The sequence below is a fragment of the Hemicordylus capensis genome, chromosome 4 (genome assembly GCF_027244095.1).
Source record: "Hemicordylus capensis ecotype Gifberg chromosome 4, rHemCap1.1.pri, whole genome shotgun sequence".
NCBI classification, from domain to species: Eukaryota; Metazoa; Chordata; class Lepidosauria; order Squamata; family Cordylidae; genus Hemicordylus; species Hemicordylus capensis.
Genome location: NC_069660.1, coordinates 76,190,764 through 76,210,661, shown reverse-complemented (window position 1 = coordinate 76,210,661; position 19,898 = coordinate 76,190,764). Strand labels below are relative to the sequence as shown.

Below are 19,898 nucleotides of genomic sequence, written 5' to 3'. Positions count from 1 at the left end.
GAACAAAAAAGAAAAATAAACTTTATTCAAAATACTACAGACAGCTTCTGTATGAGGTTCTCTCAGCTTTTAATTACAGGTAAAAGAAACACTCAGTTGTTGCAAGAATACTTCAAAAAGCAACCTAGATGATATTTGGGGTGGCACACTTTAAAGACTGTGGTTACCCAGTTGTAAAAAACTGGAATGTAGGAAAACACAAAGTTACTTTTAAAAGCTTAGAGAATCTTTTACAATGCCCTGGATGGATGGGCACAGGCTATTGTTTCTTAGCTTAGTTACATTACAGGTACACAGTCCTAGACCAGTTGTAAGGATATACAGAGCACACGAAAGGAAACTAAAAGCCTAATGCAAACTGACTAACAAACTGTTCCCTAGGCTGAATCCTTGTTTCCCTGAAAACTCACCCACCACCTGATGAGAACCAGGCTTCCTGCAATGCTGTCTTCAAGGATCTGCAGAGGTCCTTCCATGAGAGAATTCTCCAGGCTAGCTTTTGACCATGAGGCAGCAAAATTTCATTGCTCCTCACTAAGCCTTCTACCTGTCCCTCTCCCACCTAGCTGCTTCTGAACAAAGAAAACCTTCTCTTCCTCTTCATGATCCCCTAGGTCCCACCCACTTGGTGTGCTGATTGGTCCCACCCAGCTGGTGTGTTGATTTACCAGCCTGTCAGTTAGGACAGGGTTCACTTCCAGTTCACTCTTTAGGGAAAAGGAGAGGCTGTTACTGGCTGATTGTTACAGGAGCACAACCACCAAAAAGGCCCTCTCCCTAGTAGTCACCTGCCTCACTTTGTTTGTCAGGGGCATCTGGAGGAGGACCTCCGAAGAAGATCTTAAGGAATGATTTGAGACATATGGGGCAAGACACTCTCTCAGGTAACCTAGTCCCAAGCCATTTAGGGCTTTAAAGGTTAAAACCAGCACTTTGAATTGGGCCTGGAAACAGACTGGGAGCCAGTGCAGTTGACGAAGCACAGGCATAATATAATCAAAATGTCCAGACCCAGTTAGTAATCTTCCTATTTTATACCAGATGCAGTTTCTGGGCCATTTTCAAAGGGAGCCCCATCTACAATGCATTGCAGTGATCTAAGTGGGAGCATAAGCAACTTTGGCATGAGCAACTTTGGCATGACTACAGCATGAGTAACTGTGGCATGAGTAATTGGGCCTGGAAATTTTGGGTGACCAAAGCAGTTTCAGTTCCAAAGATGGGCCTGAAGCCCAATTGAAATGGCTCTAGATAGTCCATTTCCTCAAGAGTGTCTGGAGCTGGTCACCCACTACATGCTCAAGAACCGTGCCCAGGAAGGGATATTAGCCACAGGTGTATACCGTGTTTCCCCAAAAATAAGACAGTGTCTTATATTAATTTTAGCCCCCAAAAATGCACTAGGGCAATTAGCGGTACATCAGAAATTACTGCTAGGTCTTACTTTCGGGGAAACAGGGTAGTTGTTTACAGCCTCAGGGCCAGACTGGGTTTCTTTAGGAGTGGTCAAATAGCCGCTTCTGTCAATGGAGCTGGGGCCACCCTCTCTCTCTCAATGAGGTGTTTAAAACCTGCTGGACCCAGCTAAAAATTCCCTCCATATGAGACTTAATAAGCCATGAAGAGCCAGGGTCAAGCATACAAGTGGTCGGCATGTCCATATACAATATAACTGTTGGGATAGCAATAGCAATAGCACTTACATTTATATACCGCTCTATAGCCGGAGCTCTCTAAGCGGTTTACAATGATTTAGCATATTGCCCCCAACATTCTGGGTACTCATTTTACCGACCTCGGAAGGATGGAAGGCTGAGTCAACCTTGAGCCCCTGGTCAGGATCGAACTTGTAACCTTCTGGTCAGGATCGAACTTGTAACCTTCTGGTTTACCACTGCGCCACCAGGGGCTCTTCTGTCTTCTGCCAGGGGATATGCAACAGCAGCAGTTTAGCTCTGCCACAAGATGTGGTGACAGCCAACAGTCTGGATGGTTTTAAGAGGGGCTTGGATAATTTCATGGAGGAGAGGTCTATCATTGGCTACTTGTTGGAGGGCTATAGGCTACCTCCAGCCTCAGAGGCAGGATGCCTCTGAGTACCAGTTGCAGGGGAGTAACAGCAGGAGAGAGGGCATGCCCTCAACTCCTGCCTGTAGGCTTCCAGTGGTTTCTGGTGGGCCACTGTGTGAAACAGGAAGCTGGACTAGATGGGCCTTGGGCCTGATCCAGCAGGTCTGTTCTTATGTATAGTTTGCATGCAATCTACTTATAAAGCCAGAGGGAGCACTATAGTTTCCTCTGTATTGGTTTGGCTAGCTAGGAGTTTCTATGCTACTTCTTGTTTATTCCTGTTCCTTTGTTTATGAATCAGCACGTTCAGTACTGACCTCTGAGTGCCTTTGTCTCCCAGGTAAAGTTATCTTAAAAACCTTTCACTGGTGTTTGCTCTGCAGTCCACACAGACAGAACACACTCTGCAACAATAATAAGATCGTTCCACACGACCAGCCCTAACCAGGCTTGCACAGACCTGCCTAGATAGAGCTGGTTGTGTTGAGTGCTGGGCGAAAAGTGAGGTCGGAGGGCACATGTGGACCCTCGAATCTCACCATCCAGTTATATGGGTGAGCGGGCTGCTGGCTGCCACCGACAGCCAACTCGACCATAGAGCTGGGACGAAGTAGCATCTTGGCAACCGACACTGTTGGATTCTTGGAGTCTGGGCCTCGTTCTCACCAGTTTTGGATTGCTATGCAGTGGCAATCGTGTGGGCAAGCAGCATGGCAAAGCAGGGAAGGAACCTGCTAGTGAGGAAGAAGGAAGGAATAATCCTGCCTTCCCTCCCAGCCCTCCCTAGCCCCAAGGATTTTGGTTGTGTGAATGACAATATTTGAATTATATAGGCATAGGAGAGCCTGTGTATTATGGGCAGAGAAGTAAAACAGCATTCTGTCATGTTATTTCACTTGACCTTCCACGGTTTCTCAAAGCTTTCCTTTAGCACTATTCATGCTGGCACAGGCATTTTAAAGCTCAGAACTGCCTGCTGTACAGTTCTTTAATAAATCCATGGAAAAATAGCTAAGCTATGAGAAGCAGAAGTTGAAAAACACACACGAAATATTAATCTTCCCACCCCATATATTTACAGTTGAAGATTTGCTAACTAATAGTGAAACCTGCACTGCCTCAGTATTCTCAGAAAAAAATCTTTTTCGATAATCTTTCTGTGTGTGTTTGAAATACATATGTTTTGCATTTCAACAAATTAAGACAATCACTCTCCTATTCAATCACTCTGATATTCTATGGTAATATCAGATTCGCATGTGCTCAGTCCGCCAAGAAGATTCTATAGAACATTTGTGAGGAGAGAGAAAGCGGGAGGGCAAACCCGCAGCTTAGTTGACTGGAGTGGAGAGGGAGGGATATTTTAATTCCTCTCTCTCTCACTCACTCTTGTAACTAAGTTCCTGACCTTTGGACAGATGAAGAGAGGCAATAAGAGCATGGGTGAGAAAAAGGATTGCTAGAGCTGATAGAAGAACCATGGCCATGGAGGAGGCTGAAACAGTTATCCCCGGTAGGGATGTGTGCCAAACTGGTGGCAGCAGGGGGTGGGGTTACCTTTCAGCAGGAGGGAGGGTGCTCTTCCCCCTCCGCTGCGACCAAAACTTCGGGCGCAGGGCAGCTGTGTACCTCCTTGCCACCCCGGTCAGCGTCCTACCGGAAGTGGCTGGCAGCAGGCCCTTACCCCGCCCCCCGGTGCACATGGGTGACGTATGCACATGCACCAGGGCGGGGGGGAGAGCACCCTCCCTCCTGCTTAAAAGATAACTCCCCCTGCTGCTGCCAGTTCGGCTGAACACCAGACCTTTTGAACTGGTTCGGCGGTCTGTAAAAGGACCCCCGAACCGGTTCGTGCACATCCCTAATACCCAGTTGGTGGGAAATGGCTGACAAACTTCTTGTCTCAGCAGTGTAAATTGCTACCTAAACTATCTCACAGGGTTGTTGCGGATAAGTATGGACTGGAAGGGAATCGGATAAGCACTGCATTTTCTCTCTCAGGCTAAGCTACCTCACAGGATTGTTGTTGGCGAAGTTGTTTTATAATCAGAGGACATGCAGGCAGACGAAAGCCAATATTTGTCTAGGGTCTTTATATTATTAATTAATTTATTTAACATATTTCTATATCACCCAAAACTGGGTGGTTTACAATTAAAATCATTTAAACATTAAAATCATTTAAAACCCCACATTAAAACTATATATCTAATTAAAAGCCTGGGTGAATAATTATGTCTTGAGTGCCTTTTTAAAAAGTTGCCAGAGATAGGATGGCTCTTATTTCAACAGGGAGTGTATTCCACAGTCCGGGGGCAGAAACGGAGAAGGCCCATTCTTGTAGCTGCCAGACGAGTTGGTGGCAACGGCAGACGAACCTCTCCAGATGATCTTAACAGGCAATGGGGCTCATGGCGAAGAAGACGTTCTCTTAAATATCTAGGGCCTAAGCTGTTTAGGGCTTTATAGGCAATAACCAGTACCTTATATTTTGCTCAGAAACATATCTTTAGTGTTATCGTGGTTATATGTATGTATTAAAATTTTTTTAAAGAACACAACCAGAATTCAGCCACCATACAATGCAGTAAGTGGGCATTCTTCATACAGTAGGTATAAGCAACGTATCACTCATTATATAACGAAGCACAAAATGGTAATTAATGTACTTTTGCACCTCATTTAAAAGAAGCCACAACTTTGCTGTTTGTCAAATAAAATTGTTGCTTGTTTTAAACCCAAGCACTCATGTCTGCCTCTTTATAATGCGTAGCAATGCTAAAACAGTATTTTCACTTTCCTTGTACCGAACACATCTATATTAAGTCTGGCACTTACGGGGTCCTCCATTTTAAATACACGGAAATTCAGTAAGCACAGAAATACAATTTGGCTAGGTCCTTCATGCTCCAATCTGCAAACGCTAGTGCTAACAGTAAAAGCTGGGCATTTGGTAACAAGATGTGCCTCTGAGCATATAGTGAGTGCTATCAACTCTTTTATTTATTTATTTATTTACTTATTTATTAATTATTAAAAATTTTATACCGCCCTTCCAAAAGGTTCAGGGCAGTTTACATTAAAACTCCATTAAAATCAATTAACAGTTAAAACAGAAATGATAAAACATCATAAAAACAATAATTAACAATTAAATAGCCAGAACAATTTAAAAACAAGCTTTAAAAAGCTGAGAAAGCTTGGTTGAAGAGATGTGTTTTCAGAAGTTTTTTTAAAATTGCCAGCGATGGGGAGGCTCGTATCTTAGTAGGGAGTGCATTCCACAATCTTGGGGCAGCAGCTGAGAAGGCCCGTCTCTGTGTAGCCACCAAACGAGTTGGCGGCAACTGGAGACAGACCTCCTCAAGTGACCTCCATGGGTGGTGGGACTCATAGCAAAGAAGGCACTCTTTTAAATACACAGGGCCTAAGCTGTTTAGGGCTTTAACTAGCACTTTGTATTTTGCCCGGAAACCTATGGGCAACCAGTGTAGCTCCATCAACAGAGGAGTAACGTGGTCTCTCCGAGATGACCCAGAGACCAACCTGGCTGCCGCATTCTGAACCAACTGAAGTTTACGGACTACATACAAAGACAGCCCCACGTAGAGTGCATTACAGAAGTCAAGTCTGGAGGTTATCAACAAATGTACCACTGTTTTGAGGTCATTAATCTTGAGAAATGGGTGTAGCTGGTGTATCAGCCGAAGCTGATAGAAAGCACCCCTTGCCACCGCCACAACCTGAGAAACCAGGGAGAGGTGTTGATCCAGAAGTACTCCCAGACTACGAACCTGTTCCTTTTGGGGAAGTGTGACCCGCATCTAGAACAGGTAGATCAAAATCATCTTTTTTTAAAAAAAACTAATTTTGTTGATTGTAGTTTTTGCCTGTTGCAGTAAAAGAGGTCACCATATGCTCAGAGGAACATGTTAAATTCTTGTTAACTCTAACACGAATCCTCAGTTATGATTTTGTAGGACAGTACAATATCCTAATGGCACAGTGGGAAAATGACTTGCCTAGCCAGCCAGAGGTTGCTAGTTCGAATCCCCACTGCTATATTTCCCAGACTATGGGAAACATCTATATCGGGCAGCAGCGATATAGGAAGATGCCGAAAGGCATCATCTCACACTGAGCGGGAGGAAGCAATGGTAAACCCCTCCTGTATTCTACCAAAGAAAACCACATGGCTCTGTGGTCGCCAGGAGTTGACACCGAACCGAGGACACAACTTTGCAATATCTAAGATTGGACATCAGGTTTCATACTTCCATGGCATGAATATCATCGATCACTGCAGGTCCTCACTTTTTCCAGTTCAGTTGAAGCTGCCATGCCCACAAGTAGGGATGTGCATGGAACCGGGCGGGGGTGGCTTGAAGGGGTGGAGGCAGGACTTTAAGGGTGGAGGAGGGTACACTTAACCTTCCCCCTGCTTCCCCCCCTCCCGGTGCTGGAGTTCTATAAAATCCCTCAGGGCAGCACCGTACCTCCCTGTCACCCCTTCCCCTCTTCGGCCAGAAGTAGCCGCAAGTACCGGGCATGCGTGTGCACGTCGCGATCTTGCACAAGCCAGTTTGACATGTGTGAGCGCGTGTGCAATGTGCATGCGCACCCGGCACTTCCGGCCACTTCTGGCTGAAGAGGGGAAGGGGCAGCAGGGAGGTATGTTGCTGCCTCGAGGGATTTTACAGAACTCCAGCACCGGAGGGGGAAAAGTGGGGACGGGTAAGTGCACCCTCCCCCACCCTTAAAGTCCTACCCCCCACCCCTGCCGAACATTTGAACTGCCCAGTGTTCATGGTTCATGCACATCCCTACCCACAACTTCAGAATCATTTTAAACCGTGTGTGTGTGTGAGTGTGAACTCATAGGGTATATGATTTGTGGTGTTCATTAGAATCTTGATCAGTGGAAGTCAGGCACCCAGGCTGGAAGGTATCTGTTTTTCTTCAGGGTTGCAATTCCTGTTTGCAAACCCCTTGTGTGCCTATTACTCAGTGCTACTAAATTAGCTGTAATGGTTTAAAGAAGTTAATTCTCCTTTTGGCACCCATCTCTTTTCCTCTGGCCTAATAGAATCTGATAGTTTATAGACAAAAGTAATGCTAGTCTGTGAAATTATTCTAATAATATTCAGCAGTTATATAGCACATTTCAAGGACTTAAAGAACTTCATGTATGCGGACGAGGGAAAGAGAAAATGTTTCCAGTAAGAACATTTCAGATTGTATTAACATACAGTAAGACCCTTAGGCCACATCATGACTCTTTCACTCTTTTAGTGCATATTTATGGATGAAAGGATTATGGATATTATATATCAGTGATTATCAGTGATATGGCTGGTAGGTATTACAGATTAACTAACATGGATCACAAGGCTATTTCTGCATGAATACTGTCTTATAGGGATGTGCACGCCCGGGGGGGGTACCTTTAAGGAGCAAGGAAGGTGCTCTCCCCCCGCCACATTTTCCCTGCCAGTGCTGTGTTTAAAAATGGTCCCGCAGGGCAGCAGCGTACCTCTTTGTCACCCCGATGCATGTTGGACTGGAAGTGCCCGGTGCGCACGCTGCAAGGAAGTACACTGCCGCTCCGTGGGACCATTTTTAAACACAGTGCCGGGAGGGGAAACGTGGCTGGGGGCGGGGCCAGAGCACCCTCCCTGCTCCTTAAGGGTACCCCCCCCGCCGCCGAACCACTACTCCTTCGAACCGGTTCACAGGTCCATAACGGGGCCTCCTAAATGGTTCATGAACATGCTTCCCTACTGTCTTATTAAGTGCCACCAGTGAATGAAAGTAGTACAGGATGGGAGCTTTGCCTATTTACCAATAAGACAAATATTTACAAATACAAATATTTGGTTCTAAAGTTAATCTCAGTCAGCCAGGAAAAGGTTGATCCAGAACACTCCAATGATGTTTGCTTCCAGAGGGGGAAAAGAGGGAGGAAATTCCCAGGGACCAGGAACTGGCAGCAAGCATGTGGATATAGCAGCCCTGCCAGGGAGGCAGCAAGCCTGCTTATCTTTTGCCAGAGGGTGCGTGTCATGAAGCACTACTTCAGGCCAATTGTAAAACTGACCTTTGCCTTAGCTCTGTTGCCAGCTCCCACAATACGCAGTATATCGAGCAGCACGCTTCGTAAACGCCTCCCATATTTCCCTTTGCGTCCAAGTTTCTTAGACAGGGATCTCTTTGCTTTCTGAAGGACTTTAGCAAAAGTGGTGCATAAAGAACAATATGGGAATTCAGGGTATATTTGAAATCTGAGCAGCCTGGTAATATTCGACTGATAGAGGCTACCAAAACAAGGGGATCGTGTTTAAAATAGACTTGTGTATATGACAGCATAGGGAAGGAAGTTTTGGAATTGGTACATATGAAATCGCTAATAATCAAACACACATGGTTCCAGCATTCTGGGGCAATTATATTTACTGACACTGTCTTGAAGCCATGAGGGTAACTGACAGGTTAATTAATGTAAGGATAAATAGATAGCCACAGGGACACCTCATTAGTCATCTTCAATCTCTCAACAAGCAATAGCAAGGACCCAAGCTCAGTTATTTACAGCACTTTGTTTGCTGCGAGTGGCAGATCAACTCCGTGGCACCACCCAGGTACATGATTCTTTTCTAGGAAATGCACATACTTCCTTAAAGGAAACAACCCACTGGGCTTTCCATACAACAGAAAGTAGATACTTCAGTTCCTTCATATTACCATCCTGGCACCCACCACTAATCCATACAGTGGATTAACACATGTACAGTGGATTAACACATGTCATTTAACGCATGTATCCTATAGTCTGCCACGAACTGAAAGGCAAGAAAGCTCTGTAGGGAGCTCAACTCAAAGGCTGTTCTCACAGACAGCCTAACCCAGGCTAAGGCAGCCCAGCCTGGGTTAAGCTGCTTGTATAGAGCACCAGGATCTGCACAGATCCCGGCGCTCCTGCACAGCCTAACCCTACTGTTAAGCCTGGCTCTTTGCTGAGGTTAAGGGTGCGCGTGTGCCCTTAACCCGACTGCTGGGATCACGTGTCCCAGGAGAGACAGAGATGAGCACCTAGAGCACCTGCCTGATGGGGCAATCCCCCAATGCACTGCGCTCAGCACGTGGTACATTGTGGGATTCCCAGAGCCCCGGGAACATTTCCCCAGCCTCTGGAATGCTGTGCCAGTCACCGCAGAGATGATGTGGTGGAAGCGTGGTGCTGCTCGGGCCGTCCTGGATCTTCTGCAGGGAAGGTAGGTTAAACCCTGCCTCTCCCTCGCCCTACTTCCTGAGCCCAACGATGGTTGTGTGAACAACCTTACAGTGGGTTAGAAGCCAGACTCCCCAAAGACTTTGGGACCTAGATTTAAGGCTATTTTTAAACGGGCTTCCACTTTTCTCCGGTTTTAAACAGTACAATAAATCTGGCCAGACAATCTCAAAACAAGTTAGCGATGCACTTGAATGTCTCAGTTTTAAGTGTATGGAGACGTTTGTTACAGAAAAAGAGGCCCAAACAAGCGCATCTAAATCAAAGGAGTCCTTTAACAATAGAGCCATTCTTTTTGCAGATGAATTATAGTATGGCTTGGGGCGAGGGTACCTGCCAGACTGCATATGCCCATATCAACTTGCCAGGGCCCTCTGTTTGACATCTCAGGCCCTGCTCATGGCTCTGCCACTAACAGAGATCTGGCTGGAGGGGACTAGAGACAGGGCCTTTTCGGTTGTGGCTCCTCGACTTTGGCACTCCCTCCTGGAAGAGCTTGGCTATGTCCTCTCCCTCAGTGTTTATAAGAAACAGTAGAAGACACTTCTTTTTAGAGAGGCTTTTTAATATTTTATCCATTGCTCATATCTGGTAAGTTTTTTAGTTTTTCGCTTTTTATTTATAACTTTTAATTTGAAACCTTTAAAATGTGTAACTTTTAAATGAGGCTTTAGCCTAGTCTTCTTGCTTTTTAAGTTGTATTGATTTTTATTGTTCTATATTGTATCTACTTTATTAATGTTGCAAGCTGCCCCGAATAGCAGGCTGTACTGGAGGGGCATAAATATTTTAAATAAATAAGGAAGACATCCAAATGTTTGTCCTTCTTCTGGGCTAGTGTACACAATCCTCAGTTGTAAGGTGGCAGCTTTCAGTATAATCACATATACAGTCAGGCTATTTGTACACCATCACAAACCTACCTGCATGTGTGTGCTGGTGGCATGCCAAACAGTCTGGTTTTTTACTGGCTGTCAATGCACATGATGACTCATCACAAGCTGGCAGCTACTGTGCGTCTGCTCCAATTTAAAACTGTGACCCTAGCGTAGGATTTGTTTGTTAGTCCACTATCCCTTACCATGAGTTTATTTGCAAAAGGAATGTATTTTGTGGTGCTTTGCAGTGTTAACAGAGCACAAACATTCTAAGGCAGATTCTTTGATTTATATTTACTGCACAGTGGATAGACTTGTCATGCTTGAATAAATAGCAAGAAAAGTTGTTATGCTTGAACAAAATTCAACTTTTTTCTTTTTAAAAGAAAATATCACATGTACACTCCCAATACAAACTAGAGAAAGGGAAATTTAATTTGGTTTAATTGTTTGGTATAGCTAAAACCTGATGAAGAGTGTCAGTATTACACCCAAAAGGTTTTCATATGCCCTGGCTATCCAAACTTGCTTCTATAAAATATGAAGAACGTAAGCACAGCCCTGCTGGATCAGGCTCAAGGCCTATCAGACCAGCATCCTGTTTCATACAATGGCCCACCAGATGCCTTTAAGAACCTCATCGGCAGGGGGTTAGGGCTTCCCTGCTCTCCTGCTGTTTATCTTAGTTTGCCTTTTAAAAAATGGTTGGCCAAACTGCATTTTGTGAAGAAGCCCATACATTAACATAGTCCTTCCCTCTTATTGTGAAGTTTGATCTTAAATTGGCTTTCCAGGGACTACCGTAACACCAAACGTTTGTCTCTTAACCATTTTTCTTTCCTCCTACCATAGCCACCATTTGCCCCAGCATCTCTGTTCAAAACAGTATAGAAATCATTCTAACAACTTTGCAAAACCTTCCAGAAATAGCTTCTTATTTTGAATTTGAGGCAGAACACATAAACATATGTACTAGAAAGTAAATATCACTGACATCAATAGGACTTGCCAGGATACAGCTGCAATTCTAGTAAATGAAGAATGTTTGTGTCAGTAAGGAAACACAAGAATGGCTCTATTAATGGTATAAGGATGGGTAGAAAAGAACACCACTGTTCAGGCGTTCAAAAGAAAAATGTCCGAACATGCTTACAGAACTGAAGTGGGTCAGAAGTCCCATCCTGGTGTGTCACTCACTCTATTGATTAGCCACTTAAAGTTACAGCATTTTCTGCATAGGGAAACCCAATATAGAAACACCTCAAGCTGTCGCTCACAGAAGCACCTGCCATCACTGTTGGCAAGGCTTGGTTGAAGGGATGAGTCTCACCAGGGTGAGACTTTTCACCCACTTCAGCTCTGTAAGCATGTGTGGGCATTTTTCATTTGAACATGTTTGATTCTCATGGCCTTTCCTGGAAAATACTATTTACTTTTGATTTACATTATGAGACACCATGAACCATGCCATACTACACTGAAAAACCCTTTCCTGTCAAGAACTATTTTGGCTGGCAGATACACATAGTAGTAGCAGCACCAGCACCACAGGGAGACAAATATAACTTGCCAGGATATACAAATATTACTCTTCATAGAGTGACATTTGAGGAATGTTACTCTTTGGCTTAGTGCTCTCTAGAAGACATCCCACCTGCAAAGATTCAGGCATCAGAAGATAAAATTTCAGGCTTACCCAGACTTTGGAACTCCCTACCAAGAGGAATGTGTTTGTCCCCTTTGCTATTAGCACCTTTGCTAATAGCTTTCCATTGTGGAGTAAAGCCTTCTCTCATTTGGAAAGCTTTCAACTTGGTTTAATTGGTTTTGAGTCCTCTGCTCCTTGGTTTTGTATTTAATGTTTTATGTTGCTAGAAAGAACAATTCAATTAATATTGTTTTTAATCAGATGTTAGTTGTCTTGAATATCATGTATAAAAAGGCAGAATATAACTTTTTAAAAACAGAATTAAAATAAGTCCTTTTACTCTTCTCTAATACAGGGATGGTGTAAGCTTCATTTATATAGAAGGCAAACACCACTTTATATTTTAATCATTGACTTACTGTGGCTAAATCATCATGCTACATCTTTAAAGCTGCTATCCTATGAATACTTAGATGGGAGTAAGCATCATTGACCAGCAGGACTTACTTTCATTCAAACATGCACAGGATTGCACTGTAACTGGCATGCCATACTTCTCTCACCTTCTCCAGCACCCCTGCTAACTTGGCAAAGAGGCACCTTTTAACGTGGTGATTCTCTTTATTTAGCAGGGGGAGAGTAACTGGCCTTATCCATTCCCAGCACAGTACCTCCAGTGACTGTTGTTGGTGTCTATCTTGTGTTTCTTTTTAGATTGTGAGCCCTTTGGGGACAGGGATCCATCTTTCTTACTTACTTACTAATTAATTAATTATGTATTTCTCTGTGTAAACCGCCCTGAGCCATTTTTGTAAGGGCAGTATAGAAATTGAATAAATAAATAATAATTATAATTATAATGATTATTATCAGGAGTGACCACTGGAAATGCCTTCAATACAGCAGGCTTTGAATTTTTACCAGTGTTAGTGTATCAAGTTTAGTTGCCACTAGAAAATCCAGTAGTAACTGTGTACAGCCCAGAAAAACCAGCATAAAACACTGCAACCCTATATACTTATAATAGGAAGTCAGTACTACCAAAATCAGCCACCTAATGGCACAGCGGGGTAATGGCTCGACTACCGGTTCAAATCTAAGTCAGTCTGAATCCCCGCTGGTATGTTTCCCAAACTATATAGGTGTTTCCCAAACTATGGGAAACACCTATATCGGGCAGCAGCGATATAGGAAGATGCTGAAAGACATCATCTCACACTGTGTGGGAGGCAGCAATGGCACACCCCTCCTGTATTCTACCAAAGAAAACCACAGGGCTCTATGGTTGCCAGGATATCTATCTAAAATATCTATTATCTAATGAATAAATAAATAAAATAATAAAAATTATCATTAAGTACTCAGTAGGCACTATGAACTAATTTTTGTTTATTCCATCTCTTTTGCAGCCCAGCCTGAGACATATTTATCACACATAACTGGGCTGCAAACGGAGTTGAATGAACAGTTTTTGATTCAGAATAGAAGTTCTTGGCAAAGAGAGGATGACGCAGCCATTACAAATACAAAACAAACCGCGGAAGAAAACAGAGTGGTGGGGGATCATAATATCTAGACAAACCAAAGCTACGGGTGACCCAGATGGAGAGCACTTGAGTGACCTAATGCAAGATTAAATTGACTTGCAAAGTGGCCTTGGACATGAACGGAGAAGCGCAGGTGTGTTCTCTGTGTCATACTGTAACCTCACTGTAACCCAGACAAGGAAGGTACACAACAGGATGCTTAATAGTTTTTAAGATGTCAGTCGAGTGTCCTTCGTGATCTTGAGTCGGCACGTCTAGACAAGCCCCGTGCCTGCTCGGGAACCTCGCTACCTCTTCCAGCCAAGGCCCTGCTGCTCCTCGGGGCAACGCTTATAAAACATTTGGTTTGGTGTCCAGATTGCCGTGCACCGTTAGCTGATCGCTCAGCGCAGCTACCGCTTGCACGTGGGAACGATCAAACAGGAAATTCCGTTAGCCACCCAGAGAATACTGGCAGGCAGGCCCTTAAGAGGGGAGGCTAGCTAGCGCCGTTTGGGGCTTTGCCTGCCACCACTCCCCGTCGTGAAGCCCTCAAACCGGCAGCATCACAATTCTCTTTCAGCCCAGGAAGGGTCTGAATTCTTCGCCTCCACTATGGAAAACGGCGGCGGATCCTGACAAATGTCTCACTATTAGAAGATGCCAAGGGAAAAAAAACCACCCCAAAACAGAAAAACTCTCCCATCCATTGGACGTTCCAAACCCTCCGTCCTGCTTCCACCGATCTCCGCTAGGCTTAGCTGTTTTAACTCACCCGGCTTCTGGTTGTTTGCTGTTTCTCTGCAGCGAGCAAACGTCTTCGGATGCTATGCTGCTATTCGAAAATCAGATTTGGTTCCGTTGTCCTCCCAAATTACCACATCCGTCTCCGCCGCCTTCCTGCTTCTCTTTCTCTCCAATCTCTCTCGTTTCTTTTATAGTTAGGAGGGGCCACCTTGAACGTGAAAGGAAGGGCTGAAGTCAGCCCGGAAACCATAGCTAGGTTTCCAAACTAGGAGAAGGCTATGAACAACTCACCCTAAATTAATCTCTTTTGTCTGGTTTTTTTTGTCAGCGGGCAGGGTTATCATAGAACTGAAGATCCTTTATCTGGTGATACTAAACCACTTGCCAATAGGGAATGCGGGAATGCATGTTTGCCAATAGGGGACAATAGAAAACCTAGGAACGCCAACAGGAAACAAAAGGAACATCACTGCTTGCCAATAGGGAACCATAGGAGATCACGGCTTGCCAATAGGAAACAACGGAAGGTCACTGCTTGCCAATAGGGAACAATAAGAGATCACTGCTTGCCAATAGGGAATAATAGGAAACTAGCTGACCCTGCACAGAGCATCTGTGCGGTGGTTTCTGAGCCTGTGGCATCCCCCACCCACAACTCTCTCGCTCGCTCTCCCAGCCCCCGCAATTCTCTTGTTTGCTCATGCCACCGCCCCGCAACTTTTTTGCTCCCCCTCCTCCGCAACTCGCTTGCTCGCCTTCCCCCTTGCAACGCTCTCGCTCGCCCTCCCCCCGCAACGCTCTCGCTCGCCCTCCCCCCGCAACGCTCTCGCTCGCCCTCTCCCCTGCAACTCTCTCTCACCCTCTCCCCCCGCAACACTCTCGCTCGCCCTCTCCCCCCGCAACTCTCTCTTTCACCCTCTTCCCCGCAACTCTCTCTCGCTCTCCCCCGCAATTCTCTCGCCTGCCCTCCCCCGCAACTCACTCGCTCATCCTCTCCCCCTGCAACTCTCGCTCTCCCCCCACAACTCTCTTGCTCACCCTCTCCCCCTACAACTCTTGCTCTCCCCCCGCAATTCTCTTGCTCGCCCTCCCCCCACAACTCTCTCACTCGCCCCTCTCCCCCTGCAACTCTCTCTCTCTGTCCTCCGTCTTTCTATCTCTGTCTCGCAATCCTTGCTTCCCCCTGCCACTGCCAAGGACTGTCGCCCGCTCGCCTGACATCCTCCGAGCTCCCTGCTACCTGCCGCTTCACGGCGCCCCTGAGCCAACTGTCAAACTGCTTTCCAGCCGCCCCGCAAAACTCCCTGCTGCTCTGGAACTCTCTCCGCCTCTGTCAGCCAATCACCTGGTGTCTTTGGTGTCATCCTTTGGTGTCTAATAACCTTCCCTCATAATGAATCCCTATTAGGATTTATTACATACCAAAGAATCTAAACACCTCCAAAATTTCTAAAATATGAACTGAGTACCAAGTGGCTTGCTAGTTGGGGGGTGGGGGTGGTAGCTGGCACATGGGATGCCACTAATTCCCCACTCCCACCCGCAAAGCAGCGGGGTCAAAATGAACAGAAGAAATGAAGATGTGTAATGAACACACCAAATAATCTAAACACATCAAACATACCTAAAAAATAAACTGAGTACCCCAGTGTGTGTGTGTGGCAGGGTGGAGATAGTTGACACATGACAGTCGGCATTGTCCAAAGACAGTCAAAATGAACAGAAGAAATGAAGGCATATAATGAATCCTCATAGGGATTCATCATCATCATCATCATCATTATTTATTATTACATTTATATCCTGCTCTTCCTCCAAGGAGCCCAGAGCGGTGTACTACATACTTAAGTTTCTCTTTCACAACAACCCTGTGAAGTAGGCTAGGCTGAGAGAGAAGTGACTGGCCCAGAGGTTATGAGGAAATGTTAGACACCAAGGAATCTAAACACTTAAAGATTCCTAATAAAATAAACCGAGTACCCCACTGTCTTGCAGTTTAGGAGGGAAGGGGAGCAGTGGAAGATCACTGCTTGCCAATAGCAAATAATAGGAAATCACTGCTTGCCAATTGGCAAGTAGTGATCTCCTGTTATTCCCTATTGGCAAGCAGTGATCTCCTGTGGTTCCCTATTGGGAAGTGGTGATACCCTGCTATTCCCCATTAGCAAGTAGTGATCTCCTATTATTCCCTATTGGCAAGCAGCGACCTTCTATTATTCCCTATTGGCAAGCAGTGCTTTTCTGTTGTTTCCTATTGGCAAGCAGTGATCTCCTATGGTTCCCTATTGGCAAGCAGTGATCTCCCATGGTTCCCTATTGGCAAGCAGTGATCTCCCATGGTTCCCTATTGGCAAACAGTGATCTCCTGTTATTCCCTATTGGCAAGCAGTGATCTCCTGTGGTTCCCTATTGGGAAGTGGTGATACCCTGCTATTCCCCATTAGCAAGTAGTGATCTCCTATTATTCCCTATTGGCAAGCAGCGACCTTCTATTATTCCCTATTGGCAAGCAGTGCTTTTCTGTTGTTTCCTATTGGCAAGCAGTGATCTCCTATGGTTCCCTATTGGCAAGCAGTGATCTCCTATGGTTCCCTATTGGCAAGCAGTGATCTCCCATGGTTCCCTATTGGCAAACAGTGATCTCCTATGGTTCTCTGTTGGCAAGCAGTGATCTCCTGTTATTCCCTATTGGCAAGCAGTGATCTCCTGTGGTTCCCTATTGGGAAGTGGTGATACCCTGCTATTCCCTATTAGCAAGTAGTGATCTCCTATTATTCCCTATTGGCAAGCAGCGACCTTCTATTATTCCCTATTGGCAAGCAGTGCTTTTCTGTTGTTTCCTATTGGCAAGCAGTGATCTCCTATGGTTCCCTATTGGCAAGCAGTGATCTCCTATGGTTCCCTATTGGCAAGCAGTGATCTCCCATGGTTCCCTATTGGCAAACAGTGATCTCCTATGGTTCTCTGTTGGCAAGCAGTGATCTCCTGTTATTCCCTATTGGCCAGCAGTGATCTCCTATTATTCCCTATTGGCCAGCATGCATTCCCTATTGGCAAGTGGTTTAGCATCAGCCTAATTTATCTCCCAGCTACCCAAATTTCCCCCACCATTCTCTTCGAAGAATTTTGATGTCAAATATTCACAATGTGAGGTTTGTACATTCTACATTTTCCTGATATAGCCTTACGCTAATCTAAATACTGGAGGTGTGGAAAGTTAGTCAATTACCACAAGGCTTTTCTAAATGTATATCCGACACAAACGTGCAGTTCCAAAGGATTAAAAAATTAAAATTAAAAAATTCAAGATATGCAAAAGCTGTATTATGTGTATTATGTTAGATGATGTAAAAACCGACAGATAATAATGTGAAAAGTAAAGGGCCGGTTCACACAAACAAGGCCCTTCACATACAATCATGTTGAGGGCTGTGGCTGTGCTGGGAACCTGTTCACCGGCACATCCTTTAATGACATTAGGGCAGATGCGTTTTTGGTATAGCCAAAAACATAAGCACATGTAGAAGAACATGTTTATGTAAACCAGTTCATTGTGAGTTGCCCAGGCTCTTTTAAAACACCAGGCCCTGATACTGCAAGCAAACTCATTACCATGAGGAAATCTCTGAAGCTAAATTGTAGTATTGCTGGTTCAAATCTCCGCTGATATGTTTCCCAGACTATGTTTCCCAGACTATGGGAAATACCTATATTGGGCAGCAGCGATATAGGAAGATGCTGAAAGGCATCATCTCATATTGCACGGGAGATGGCAATGGTAAACATAAATTGTAGTAAGTCATGCTTAAGGATGCTCATGCAAACCAGACCTTATGAGAAGGGGTGAAGGGAACGGTCTCTGAACATCAGCAGAGTTCAATAACCAGAATGCACAGGTGTGTTGTGGCATGTGGAAATTACATATACTCAAATAGCACTGTGAAGCTCCAAATTTCCCTTTTAAAAAGCCCTCAATTAGAAGCAATCCATAGTATTATGACATATTAGATGTCAGTATTTGACATCTTTTGATATTTGATTTCAGCATTTTATTCTACATTAACAGGCATGAAGGTGAACCAGTATTTGACAGCATCTATCACTGTCACACAGTCATCAGTATCATGCAGTCATACCACTGTCATGCAGTCATTTCAGAGCATCCATTTTTAAAGTGGCTTGCAGTAGCAGCCAATATTTGATTGTTCAGTTCTGCTTAATAGTCATTTGCTATAGCAGTTCTAGATATTGCAAGTTTTTACTTTTTAACACTTACCTGTGAGTCAATGAAACAAAAGACTCGGCAACTTCTGGAGGAGGCTGACTCAAGGCCATTGGGTTGGGGTGGGAGGAAGCCCTGAGATTCCTGGACAGGCCTATGAGTGTTTAATTTGTGGCAAACCAGCCTTGGTTCTTGGCCTCAAAGGATTCTCAGCCTCAAAGGATTCTCTCTGGGTTTTCCACTCGGGGAGGCAGTCAAACCACAAGATTAATCTTGTGGAAGCCTGACACTGAGAGTTTCCCCAAGGACTCTGGTTGCTGAAAGTAGCTAAGGCAGTACACAAGTGTCCCCCGCAAGGCACGTCTAAAACTCATGGGTCTGGATCCTGCGACCCAGGGTTCCAACTAGAGGCTCAGCAGGCTTCAGCTCAAGGGGAAGGGTCTAAGCAGGGGCAGTCCAAAGTATTGCAGTGCCTGAGACGAGGCACTAAATGCAAATGCTGCCTTGTCCCATGTCCCTGGAGAAAGCCAGCCCCTTTTCAGAACTTTCAAACTCTGAGGGTGGCATGGAGCGAGGAAGAGGGAAGGTTGCCAGTAGCATCCTCTTCTCTTCCTTCCTCACCTCACACTCATCAGCTTTGCAAGGAGTGTAAGGGGGAGGTGCTCCTTGCAAAGATCAGCTGGGTCCCAAAGAACCACCCAGTGGCAGCAGTGGGGGGCATCTTGCTACTCTGCTGGCACCCCAATAATCCACCATCTGAGGCAAATGCTTCACCTTGCTTCATGAAAGGGCCACCTGGGTTTAAGAGATTTAAAACTTGCCCCCCCCCACCCAGGAATCCCTCCGCCCCTCCACTCTGCCCACCTGACACATTGTGGATCATCAAAAACACAATGAAGCTCTTCACACGATTCTTCACACGATCCGTGTGAAGAGCTAGTGGGCTATCTGTGGGGATGGAGGGTTTTACTTACCTTCCCCGAAGACGATCACAAGCAGTTCCCTGGGTGGGTGGATCGCCTGCCCAGACAAGTGGTGGCTCTCCTGCGGGCCACCCGCACCTCGCTCTGCCACTCTGGGGGTCAGGCTCAAGGAAGTGCCACTGTGTGGCACCCTGCACCCCTCCCCCCGGAGCCCCAATAATGCACTATGTGAACATTTTTTTAAAAAATGAGGATCAGGGAGCCCTCACTCCCTTAACCAGGGGCGTAACAAGGCTGGAGTGGGCCCAGAGACAAAATTTTAAAACGGGCCCCTCGCTGATACACACACACACACTTCACAATATATAGTCATGTGACTTGCCTCTCTGGGGGGCCCTTCGAGGCGTGGGGGCCCCCAGGCAGCTGCCTCCCCTTGCCTAATAGTAGTTACGCCCCTGCCCTTAACCTCGTTTAAGAGGGTGGCTACATAAGCAGGCTTGCAGCCATGGAGCCACTGGGCTTGCCCTCAAGCCCCGTGGTTCTCAGGAGCATGCAAAACTGGGCTGGGCTCCTGTAGCCTGGTTTTGCACGCTCGT

General features: G+C 45.5%; 1 protein-coding gene across 3 annotated transcripts in view; it reads right to left on the bottom strand.

Moving 5' to 3' along the window:
* Positions 1 to 19,422, bottom strand: part of BAK1 (BCL2 antagonist/killer 1) — an 80,098-nt gene extending 60,676 nt beyond the window's left edge. For 2 of the 3 annotated variants that reach the window (XM_053249913.1, XM_053249915.1), the window contains exons 1-2: positions 14,449 to 14,535; positions 14,186 to 14,365 (exon numbers count right to left, since the gene is read on the bottom strand). The gene's annotated coding sequence lies outside the window, so the exon portion shown is untranslated. Of the gene's footprint in view, positions 1 to 14,185; positions 14,366 to 14,448; positions 14,536 to 19,353 lie in introns of those variants that run through there. The other variant, XM_053249914.1, reaches the window with a different exon arrangement.
* Positions 19,423 to 19,898: the final 476 nt, after the last annotated feature.